Source organism: Pinus tabuliformis, chromosome 1_1 (genome assembly GCF_031772625.1).
Source record: "Pinus tabuliformis cultivar Carrire ecotype Pingquan chromosome 1_1, CPIR1, whole genome shotgun sequence".
Taxonomy (NCBI): Eukaryota; Viridiplantae; Streptophyta; class Pinopsida; order Pinales; family Pinaceae; genus Pinus; species Pinus tabuliformis.
In genome coordinates this window covers 429823412-429835997 of record NC_142297.1, presented here as the reverse complement: position 1 = coordinate 429835997, position 12586 = coordinate 429823412, and the positions used below count along the sequence as shown (strand labels likewise).

Below are 12586 nucleotides of genomic sequence, written 5' to 3'. Positions count from 1 at the left end.
GAAAAACGAGACAATCCGGCAAAGGAAGGTGAAAAGAGTCAAGCATTCAGCCTTGAGAATGAAGTCGCCAAATTAAAATTGTCCATTCCATTGACAGAGGTCATGAAGAACAGTACATATCGAGCACAAATTTCCAAGATATTCAACATTGATCCAATGTTAGATGCGGTAAACGTAGAAGACGATCAGCCGGAATTGATCTTTGGGCCAGCTCTAAATGGTGAGTCTCCCGAGAGTGATGTTCCTCCATTCTATATCAGCTTGAGAATACATGATTATGTGCTTCATAATGCTATGTTCGATTCGGGAGCATCACATAATTTAATGCCCAAGGCAATTATGGAGAAGTTGGGACTTGATATTACTCGTAAGTACCATGATTTATATTCATTTGATTCCAGCCGAGTTAGATGCATCGGTTTGATTAAAGATTTGGTTGTTAGCCTGGATCAAATTCCCGCAAAGAATCTCTTGATGGATGTGGTAGTGGCGGACATTCCCCCAAGATTTGGCATGCTCCTTTCAAGGTCATGGGGATCCAAGCTCAAAGGTACTCTTCAGCTGGATTTTTCATATGCTACTATTCCGGTGTTTGGACAGATGAGGAAAGTATATCGCGAACAGAAGATGAAATACATGATCACTAGTAAGGAAAAGCCCGTAAATCATCCTGTAAATTATGTACAAACAAATTTAGAATCTTTTGTTTTGTTTGCGGAAAATTTCAATGAGATAGATAGTCAGTTAGTTTAGGTGGAAGATATCCCAGGCATTGCAGAAAATTTCAGAGAAGTATTGAGAAGGGAAAGTGAAGAAAGGACTGCTGTCATAAGGTCAATCGCTGAAACAAATGGGCAGCAAATCATGACTGCAACAACATCACAAGTGCAGCCCTTAGAAGATGATGAGGATGGTCTTTGGACCATGGATTTTGATGGGGCAGTCGGTAGCGATGGAGCTGGTATAGGTGTGTGGATTCGTAGTCCATTTTCAGTCCCTAACCAAGTTCCAAGCAAGGTATGGGTGTGTTCTTATAAATTGGCTTTTGATTGTTCGAATAATGAAGCAGAATATGAGGCCCTTATTGCTGGTTTGAAAATCCTTCGAAAGTTGAAAGCAAAGAAGATAGCGGTTTATGGCGACTCCGAATTAGTTATCAAACAAGTGAAGGGGGAATTTCAAGCCAAACACCCACGTATGCGGGCTTATCGCAATGCTGTTCTAGATATTCTGAAGCGGTTTTCAGAACATACCTTGACATGTGTGCCCCGGATTCAAAATGGTGTTGCGGATGCATTGGCCAAGGCAGCAAGTAATTTGAAAATACCAATGAATTCAAGCAACAAGTTCGAAATCTATGTGAAGCATCGCCCTACAATCCCGGATAATCAAAGGTGTTGGCAAGTCTTCCAAGATGACGAAGAAATCAAAGACTTCTTGCATGGAGAAGGTAAATTTGAAGAAATCTCAATAGACATGGAGCCTGAAGGAGTAAATCAAATGGATGTTTTGCAACTGAAAGATAACTATATTCCTAAAGGGCTGATTCCTTTAGAAGAACTTTTTGATCAAGATGATGTGGCGCGCAAGCCAACTTTGATGCCAACAGAAGAAGGTGTGGAAGATGTGAACCTTGGGACAGTAGAGAATCCAAAGATGGTGAAGTTATCAAAGGCATTGCCACTCAAGGTAAAGAATCAATACATTAGATTATTGTCATCATTTTCTATTGTGTTTGCTTGGGATTATTCAGATTTAAGGACCTATGATACAAGCATTATTCAACACACTATTCCCATAAAGCCAAATCAAAAACCTTTTCGGCAAAAGTTGCAGAGGATCAGTCCCAAGTTGCTGCCTTTGATTGAGAAGGAAGTCAATAGGCTCTACAAGTCCGGAATTATAGTTCCTATTCGCTTTTCTGATTGGATCTCCAATCTAGTGCCAGTGAGAAAGAAGACCGGTGAAATACGCTTATGCATAGATTTCAGAAATTTGAACAAAGTATCTGTCAAGGACAACTATCCGCTGCCCAAGATGGACCACATATTGCAGCGGGTAGTGGGTGCCTCAAGGATGTCATTGCTAGATGGATACTCCGGCTACAATCAGATTTTAGTGCATGAAGATGACCGTGATAAGACAGCCTTCACTACGCCTTGGGGAACATTTCATTATGCCAAAATGCCATTTGGGTTGAAGAACGCGGGTGCCACATTTCAGCGAGCTATGGATATGGCCTTTGCCAATGAAAAGGATATATTCTTAGTTTTTTATCTTGATGACTTAACCGTATTTTCTAAATCAGATGAAGAGAATTTATTTCATTTGACGAAAGTTTTCCAAAAATGCAGAAAATATGGCATTTCTTTAAATCCGAAAAAGAGTCTTTTTGCCATGAGTGAAGGCAAGTTGCTGGGACATATCATTTCCAAAGATGGTATTCGAATTGATCCTGCATGGGTGGAAGCAATTCAGCAACTAGAGCAGCCCCGAAACAAGAAGGAAATACAATCTTTTAATGGCAAATTAAATTTTCTGCGCCGCTTCATTCCTAACCTTGCAGAGCACCTTAGAGAGATAACCAATATGCTTCGGAAGGACAGCGAGATCAAATGGACCGAGGAGGCGGTCAAATCTTTCAATTTAATCAAGGTAATCTTGTCTTCAGCCCCAACCTTGATCAGCCCCGATTATACTCAGGATTTCATTTTGTTTTCTTTTGCTTCTGAGCATACATTGGCAGCCGTATTAATGCAAAAGAGAGAAGGAGTTGAGAGGCCAATTGCATTTTTCAGCCGAATCATAAGAGATGGGGCGCTAAATTATAACATCATTGAGAAACAAGCGTTGGCACTGATTAAAGCTTTGAAAGATTTCCGGGTATACATACTCAACTCTCATGTATTGGCATATGTTCCTAGTGCAGCCGTAAAAGATGTCTTGGTACAAACGGAGCCGGAAGGTAGGAGGGGTAAGTGGATTGCTGCTCTTTTAGAATATGATGTTGAAATCAAGCCCACCAAGCTGATTAAAGGACAAGGTCTCGCTAAATTGATGGCTGAAACAAACCTCCATGCCCTTGACATCAACTTGATTGCTGCCTTATCCGATGATGGGGAAGAAAATTCAGCGGTTCAGGTATCGGATATTTTTATTACTTCTCCTTGGTATGCTGATATAGTTTATGTGCTTCAGAATGTATCCGCACCTCCTGGAATGTCAAGAAACAAAGCAAGAACATTGAAGCTAAAGGCTGCTAAGTTTTGTATTATGAAATCTGCACTTTATTGGAAAGATCCCGGTGGCATCTTGCTGAATTGTTTGGTTGAAGAGGAAGCAAAGGCAACAGTAGAGGATTTCCATAAAGGCGACTGTGGAGGTCATTTGTTTTGGAAAACTACAGCCAATAAGATCTTGCGAGCTGGTTTCTATTGGCCTTCCCTATTTTCTGATGTATACAAAGCAGTGAAGAGCTGCCATGAATGCCAAATATTCCAAGGAAAACAAAGGTTGCAGCCATTGCCTCTCAAACCGGTGGAAATCAGCGCACCATTTCAGCAGTGGGGCCTAGACTTCATTGGCGAAATCCACCCAGCATCATCCGGGCAGCATCGATGGATCTTAACTGCCACTGATTACTTCACAAAGTGGATAGAGGCAATTCCCACTCGGCAGGCCACAGATTCGGTAATCATCTCTTTTCTTGAAAATAATATCTTGTCACGTTTTGGCTGTCCATTCAAATTAATCACAGATAATGCAGCAGCCTTTAAGTCCAATAAGATGGTTGATTTTTGCTATAAGTATAACATCAGCTTGGGGCACTCCACCGCTTATCATCCGCAAGGCAATGGGCTGGCCGAATCATCAAATAAGTCACTAGTGAACATTATCAAGAAGATGCTGGAAATTAACAAGAAAAGTTGGCACAAGAAGTTGGTAAATGCATTATGGGCTGATCGGGTAAGTCAAAAGAAGTCCATTGGCATGTCGCCATTTGAGATTGTTTATGGAATTGATGCAGTTTTTCCAACATCACTTAGTGTACCGGTCGCGAGATTGCTTCAAGAAGCGGGAGAAGATCCGGATCCAATGCAAAGGCGAATCAATCAAATGGTTCACTTACAGCAAACAAGGGAAGAGGTTCTCCAAAATTCTTTAAGGTTGCAAGAGCGTATCAAGAAAATCTATGACAAGAAGGCAAAGTCGGAAAACTTTCAGCTGGAGGATGTTGTTTTGAGGTGGGATGCCCGAAATGAGGACAAAGGTAAGCACGGTAAATTTGATAATTTGTGGAAAGGTCCTTATAAGATTGCTGCATGTCGTGGTCCCAATGCTTTCATTCTCAAAGAGTTGAATGGTGATGAATGTCCCGGTGGGTCGGTGAATGGCCGGCTTCTGAAAAGATATCATGCTTGAGCAATGCTGCTCTAATCATCCTCATTGTAATTACCGTTTCCCTTTCATTACAGCAAGTGTGAACTGATCTCTCATCCTTAGTTTGGGGCCCGCGGTGAAGGCTATAATTCTGAGGATGGGGATTGGTTGGTGTGGAGTTTTCAGATTGTTTATTTTCTGCAAAAGTTAGTTTGTTTGAGTCAAAGTCCTTTGAAAATTTCAGTTTATAGTCCAAGTCGAATAAAGTCATTTCAAGTTTGGTCACGTCTGTACAAGTTGACTCCATTTGCCCAATGAATAAAGCACCGGTCTGCTCTCCCAGAGGTCTAAGGTTCTTGGCACCTCCAAGGAGCTACCATCCCCATTGGAGCCAATGTTAGTGTCGGTCTTGAGCCCTCCATCGGTGATCAAAAGCTCTTTGCATGTGCATAGGTAGGTGTCTCATCAGTATCAGTTTTGCATCCCGTTAGGCATGCCATAAAACTGATGGAGGAGCTGGTCCTTGTTCCCTTCTTGGCTTTGCTGGATCAGGTCATATCATTTAATGAGCTTGTGTTACACTTGTTTTATTTTTGTCTTGAAGTCCCAAGTTTTAGGTCTAGGGTTTTGGTCAAAAATCACTGCAAGGTCATGAGTCAGAGGTCTAATAGTCCCCAGCAAGCCGGAAGGAGGTATGTAAATATGTTCCATTGATATTTTTCATCAGGTACAGCTCATTTATACCTTGGATTTAAAAACCCTGTTTTTAAACCCAAGGTCATGTGAAATTTGCAAAAAATAAGGAAAATTTTCAAAATTCTTCAAAATGCCGGCAATAACCCTGGTCTCCTCGCCAGAGTCCATCAGATGGTCAACCTGCAAAAAGAACGGAGTTAAAGCACTCAAAAGATCAAATTCAGGACAAAGTGAACTCAAAACAGTGTTAAAAGTGAATGTCAAAACAAAAACATTAGAAAGTGGGTTTGGTAAGTTATTTTTTTCAAATTGGGCCTATAAAGAGTAAATTTCCCTCTAAACAGCGTCATTATGCATTTGAGAGCTTGCAAAAACGAGTGAGAGGTCAAAAGAGGCGATTTGCATAAAGTTGGAGTCATTCTCAGGGGCGCGACCACTCAGGCTCAGTGCGCGACCAGTTGGGTGGGGCGCGACCACTCAGCGACCCCTCTGCAGTGTATTTTTCTAAAGGGCGCGACCACTCAGGCAGGGCGCGACCACTCAGAGCAGGGGCGCGACCACTCAAGCTGTCTTCTACAGAACCACTCCAAATCGACTAAATCGCCCTCTTGCTTGCTCAACTGATCGAGGTAGGGTCTTCTAGTGCGTTTGAATGCTTGAAACATGAAATGATGGGCTTGCATATATATGTTTATCACCAAGAAATGTAAGGAGAAATGGATTTGGGCGATTGCTTGTTCATGTAGGCATTATGCTAGGGTTGATGTTTTTTCAAGGCTTTAAATCCCTATTTATTCCCTCCTTATTTTCTATTAAATTCACAAATGTCATATATATCTTATCTCATTTGCAATAAATACTAAATCTCTCATCCCAAATTCCTAAAACCCTATCCCTCCCCCAAATCCCTTTACAAAACCCTAATGCCCTTTCATGTATTCTACCCAAACCCTAATACCCTCCACACGGCAAGGAAAATAAATGAACAACAGCAAGGATAAAAAATGTTATGTAAAAAGAGAAAAGAGCAATAATATGGTAAAATGACCAAAAAAAAAAAAAGATATTGCTGTGCATAGTCATTGGAAAATAGAAGACACACTGCTGTTGCATATCCATAGCAAAAACAAGAAAAATGCAGCTGTGTATATGTATAAAATGGACATATTGCTGTAAATATTGTTTGCAAAAGAATATTGTTGTGTCTCCCCAAAACCAAGCCCTGTTTTCCTCTCTACCCCTTCCCTAAAATCCTGTTCAATTAAGATCCCTTTTCCCTTATGACAAGATGTAAAAGAAGCCTTGTTCCCCTATGACTAAATGTACATAAAATCCTTTGAAAAACACTGTTTACCTTATGATGTACATTGAAAAAACAAAAACTCAAAGGAGCAAGCTATCTATGCTGTCCTATACTCCTGTTGCAAATGCATGTCCTTTCCCTTGATGACTATCATACGTATTTTCCCTAATAAAGTATTTCTTTGCAAATGATTTCCTAATGATGGAAGATGAGATGATATGTTTGACATTTTGTGAATTATCCCTTAAAAATCCCTGTTTTTACATATTTTCCCATTCCTTATTAAAAATCCCTCCCCTAACATTTCCCTTATGATTTTTTCCCCTTGAAAACAGCATACTTCTCAGCATTTTTGCAGGCAAGGGCAGCAGTTTACTCTATCTATTTGCTTCACTTTGCTCAAAAGCACCATGTCAACCACTGAAACCTATGAGCAAGGTGATGACCGGTCTTCTTCCACAGAGATCGAGGTACAGCAGAGGCCTCGTAAGGGTGGCAAAGGTGGTCATCATAGGAGAGAGGAACCCACCTCTTTGGCAGAATTGCAGGCCTGTCCTATGGCAGTGAATTGTTTCCGTTATATGTCATGTTTTCAGTTCTGTGAGAGGCTTGCCCAGATTCAGCACCACAGGGAGTTGGCCCGCTTATTTGTTTTGCACCTTCATGATGGGCAGGTCACTCTTGCAGGGGTGAATTTTGTACTATCTCCGGAGGTGATTTCAGAGGCTACCGGGATACCAAATGTGGGTGAGGTGTGGCCCAAGCGCAAAATGCTGGATTATGTTTATTTTGAGCCATATGTCAGGCCAGCATTCATGAGTCACTTGTCAGGGGTCTTTCCCTTCAGATTCCTCCGGGGGGAGTATGCTCCGATCATGCGGCTTATCATGCGTTACTTCACATGCGAGGGAAGATTTTCACAGGTCTTCTCTTGTCACATTCGCCTGTTGATGCACTTTACCCGAGTGAGGATGATGAACATCCCGGTTTTCTTCTTCCAGGACATTCAGAGGATGGTGTCCGTGTTTCAGAGGCAGTCCCCAGCTCAGCAGCATAGGAGTTTGTGCCATCATGGTCTCATCCAGCTCATTGTTTCCCATCAGTTGAGTCAGCAGGGCATTCCATGGGCAGACTTCATTTCTCATGAGTTCTTTACAGTGCCACCACAGCCACAACCAGAGCCAGAGGCCATTCATGAGGAGGGAGGTCCATCACACCAGCCCGAGATTATTGTTCCAAGACATGTTGCTTCCCCACCGCAGCTTACATATCAGAAAGGCCCAAGGGCCTTGTTAGCAGCAGCTTGACGAGTACTTTCTCCACAACAGGTGGAAGGGGTCTCGCCATCATCATGTACAGGTCAGCGAGTGTTATCTCCACACCAGGTGGAAGGGGCCTCGCATTCTTCATCAGCAGAGGCAGTGGGGGAGGGCAAGGTGCCCATGGTTGAGGATGAGAGAGCTGGTGATACACATGATGATTTCATTGGCCTTGATGCCCGCTCTCCTTCTTCAGATTTTTATGAGATTATCAGGCAGAGAGAGGAGGAGAACCTCGTGTTGTAGCAAAAGCTCCAAATGGCTCAATGGACCATCACTTATCTGGAGCAGCGCAACAGACAATTGGAGGAGTAGAAAGAACTTGATGAGCTATGGAGGATCCGCAGTGATCGAACTTTGAACCGTAGGAGGCCCGGTGACCCATTGCCTACTGACCGGGAGTCTTTGCTCATTCAGGAGAATGCTCGCTTGGAGAGGCTGTTGGAGAAGGCCAACCAGGACAAGAGGATGCTACGGAACATGAAGAATCATTATTGGGTGAGGATGCATGTTTGCAAGGCAAAAATGAAGATTTTCCAAAGGAAGTTATCCGAGGCCCGCAAGAGGAAGAAGAAGACCAACCCGCTCCGTATCTTGGCTGAGGCCTCTCTCACTCACCATGATACTCATTAGCCTCCTCCTAGCAGAAAACCCAAGAAATTTTAAGAGTTTTGAGGCATTTTTGGCATTTTTGAAAATTTTACAGGTTTTGGCCATTTGAGTGGTCTCACCCCGCGCGCGACCAGTCATGGGGACAGCTCAGAACGGGGAAAACTTTGCATTTTTGGAATTGTCATGCAAAAATACACTTGCCTATGGATGGGTTTCAGATTTTATGAAGATTTGGGCTTCCAAAAGCTCAAAATACATGCAACTTTTGACTTTCTGCCCCTATTTTGAGTTGCAGAAAGCTGTCTTGGGGGAAATGACTTTTGAGGGGTCAAATGAACTCTAAATTCAGAAATTCCAGTGGGGTTGGAAAGTAAACTCGTAGATCTTTCCAACGAGCTATCTTGCACCTGATTTGGACACCGGAAAGGCCCTCAAACAGAGATGTGAATGTGCGCGACCAGTCAGAGTGATGTGCGCGACCTGTCAGGGAAATTTGCCTGTTTTGACCAGTTCGGCCAGCAAAACACTGTTTTTACTTTGGTTGACTTTTGAGGCATGTAAATGATGGGTTTTTGTGTAATTTTCATAGCACTTGGACACATTTACTCTCCTTTGACACTTCTAGAAGTTTCTTTGATGTAAATAGTGAATATTTAATGCATGGATAGATTACCTAAGTTTTAGAGGCAAGTTGTTTTGACTACCTATTATCTAGTGCTCAGTTTAGAATTAGTTGAAACAGCTCCTAGGAAACTGAGCTCGACCCCTAGAGGTGGGGAAAGGAGTTAGATCATCTATATTATGCCTTCTCTTGCTCATTTTCATGGTTGGTCTCTTGAGGGAGAAGCTCCTATTGTATATTTTACTTGTATCTCTGCAATTTGAGGAAAAGGAAGACCAGGGTTTTGCAGACATCATTGGGATTCTTGTGGACTCTTGTGTTGATGGTGTGTTCTCTTATTGTAATTGTAAGTGTGTTTATGTGTTCCATCTCTTTCTTTACTGCAGCTTATTAAACAAATGAAGTGATAAAGTTTGAATTCATGCTTGCCATGCTCAGCTTTCAAATTTGTTTAATGTTTATGTTTTCCACTGTCTAGAGAGGATTCAAAGTCATTGTTTGCCCTCTTTAGCTTCTCTTTTTCCTTCCTTGATCATCCATCTTAGCTAAAGGCATCAGCACAAACTCCTACCTTGCCCCAAAGATCCACCTGCAAAAACTGAGCTCAATCCCCGCACCCTGAATTGCATTCCCTCCAATTGCCACCAAAAACCCCAAAAACTTTAAATCAACCCTCCTTATCAGTTTACTAGCCTAATATCAGTATTTCTAATTGGTCAGCTCATCCTATTGAAAAATCCACCGAGTTTGACCAGAGAGAGCCTTCTCATACCCCGTAGGGCTAGCTACGAGGTGAAATGGTTTGATGTTGCCTTGAAGGTTTACCTTCCTCAGCCTAGGGTGAAATCTCAAGCGCTAACAACACCTACGTACTAGTAAATGGATCGGCTAGTACAAGAGCTAAAGGGGTTGTATCTCCCTTCCAGGAGGGTCTGGAGAATGAGAGAAGGTTGTAGCCTTTTGCAGGTAGAAGCTTGTGTACTGGTATAAGATTGCACCAGTACAGAAATATTGTAAAATGAAGTTTCTTGTTAAAAGAAGATAGAGACGACTTGCAGCAGGTTGTTTTCACCCACATTGGGTTTCCACCTTATATCATGGTGTTCATGTGTGCTACTTGTGCGTGATGATCTGTTCTGTTTTATTGCACCTGCTTACTATTCATATGGTTAATGAAGTTATGATGCACTAACTAAAGATCAACATATAATGGATTAACTGAATCATAAGTATTTTGGATATACGCTAGTTGCATTAGACAAGTTGCATATACACGCGGATTACATTAACTGAAGTAGCGTATATGTATCTAAGTATGGAAATGAATAAGTTTTATTGATCTGATAATATTGATTCACCCCCCCTCTCAGTATTATTTCCAACAAATATTTAGTTAGAAAATGTGGCACTGAGGATGCACTAATGCACCAATTCACTACTAGGCCTCTACTAGTTCCTCCAATGGTTAGAACTAGTTTAACAGAATATAACTCAGTTGAACTGAGTTATCTAATTACAACTCCATTAAAGTCAACCTGGAATCCTAAAACTTATGGATCAAACTTACATGAGTCCAGATAGACTTCCAACTCGAAATTCCTAATTTAAATAAGTCAACTTAATTTAGTTTAACTATTACAAGTTGTTATGAGAAAATAATTACAATTTAATTAAGGACAAATTCAATTGGAATTTCTAGATGTTATTTTTAACATTTCTTTTTTCTATTTTCAACACCTATGACATGTCCTTAGAAAAATATTCGTAATTATTTGGTATCAGGTGTTTTTTTATCTTAGTAATTCTACATTTCGTCCTTTACGTATTGTTTCTCTACATATTCAACTCCCACATTCTGATTGCATTGAGAATTCTTCATTATTATATGTACCAAACGTTGTTCCCCGTTCAGAGAATATGGAATCTACCCACACTCTATCTTTCGGTGCGAATGGGAAAACCTCCACTATTGATGAACCATTGAATGTTAGCCTTAACCCTACTCACATTCAATTTGGAACGTTTTCTAGAGATCTTTCTCCTACTAATTCAGTGGGGAGTGATATCGAGTTTCTCTACCTTTACCCTGATATTGACATGGAGACCCTGATGATTCATTCATCCTCCTCTACCAAGATATCTAGCATCCCCTTATAGTCGTAATGTGACCATTAGGAAGGAACGGTGTTTGAAACATTTGAATCATTCGAATGGGGTTCATACTGACCTTCACAATATTTTTGCAACACTAAATCTTGGTCCATCATCTTCTGGTGCATCATCTTATGTTTCTTCTTTATCTCCTATTCAAGCCTTTAGAGATTATTTTCCCACTTATGAAGGCTTACCATGATAATCATGTCCTTAAACATCAAGGGCTTGGGGAGTGCTTAAAAAATCCTCTTACTTCGGCACTTGATTGGGGTTAATCACCCCTATATTATCCTTTTACAATAGATAATGATGATTGGAGACAAAATTTGGACCATTTACCTCTGCATATATCCTGGGTAGCAGGTATGTGATGTGGATGCTTTGGGTTTATCTGGTGGTCTTACCACTTTTTAGGATCCTAAGGTCGTGATTTTTTTTTCTTGTAAATCCTTTGCAGGTATCCTTCTATTTGGTTTCATTAGGGGCTCCAAGAAGAAATTTATTATTCTTAATACATATGTGCCATATTCCTCCAGAAGACACTTTTGGGATAAATTGGAATCCTGCGACCTATTAATGATGGGATCCCTTATTTTGGCAGGGGATTTGAACCTCACCTTTAAATATAATAAGGTATGGAATCATTGTAGACTTGACCCATTGGCAGGGTACTTCAATGATATTTTTGGTAGGAGCCACTTCGTGGATATTTTGTCATCTCCCTTTATTATGACCTGGAGAAATGACTCGACTGGGTCTGTAGGCATCTCTAAGAGACTCGACCATTTCATGCTTCACGGAAATTTGGTGGAGTTCTTAGGGTCTATGAAATCTTAAGTTATTCCATCCCAAATTTCAGACCATTTCCCTATCATACTCCAGTGGCAAGCAGATAAGTAGTGACATACTCAAGGTTTCTCTCCATAAATACCCATCTCAATCTATTCTGACCTACTGTAGGCCTTAAGTAGTGAAGGAAGCCCAATATTATTGATAGTCAAACTAGTAGTGCTCAACTTAAATTCATATCAGTGTAACTGCAACAATGATTTGGTGGGGAGTAGTGATGGCAGTTGCAGCCTCTGTAGTTTGGTTAATGTCAAAAGATGGAAAAAATGGAAAAATGTCAAAGCTACTGATTGGTAGCCTAAGATTTCCATTAATTGCAGAAACTTTCAGAAATATTTATCCATTCAAAACCTCTGATGGTGGTCCCTTCCTTCAAAAAAGAATTTCAAGGTATCAAATTTAGTTCAGTGGTCCTGCATTGTTGCACCCATATCAGTTTTTTTGTTTTTCAATTTATTTATTCATGTTGTTTTGCATTTGAGATATAATGAAAAGATTTTTTGGGTATTGAATTAACGAACATGCATGGAAACATATTCAACATCCACATATTTGGTAAGCCTACCATCATAATGGATAGTGTAGAAACAAACCAATTTGTTTTCCAAAAGGAAGGTCGATTGTTCAAGAGTGCTTATTTGTATCTTCATA

General features: G+C 40.9%; 1 pseudogene; it reads left to right on the top strand.

The window, feature by feature from the left end:
• Window positions 1-864: 864 nt before the first annotated feature.
• LOC149213551 (ruBisCO large subunit-binding protein subunit beta, chloroplastic-like) overlaps window positions 865-12586 on the top strand; it is a 32870-nt pseudogene continuing 21148 nt past the window's right edge.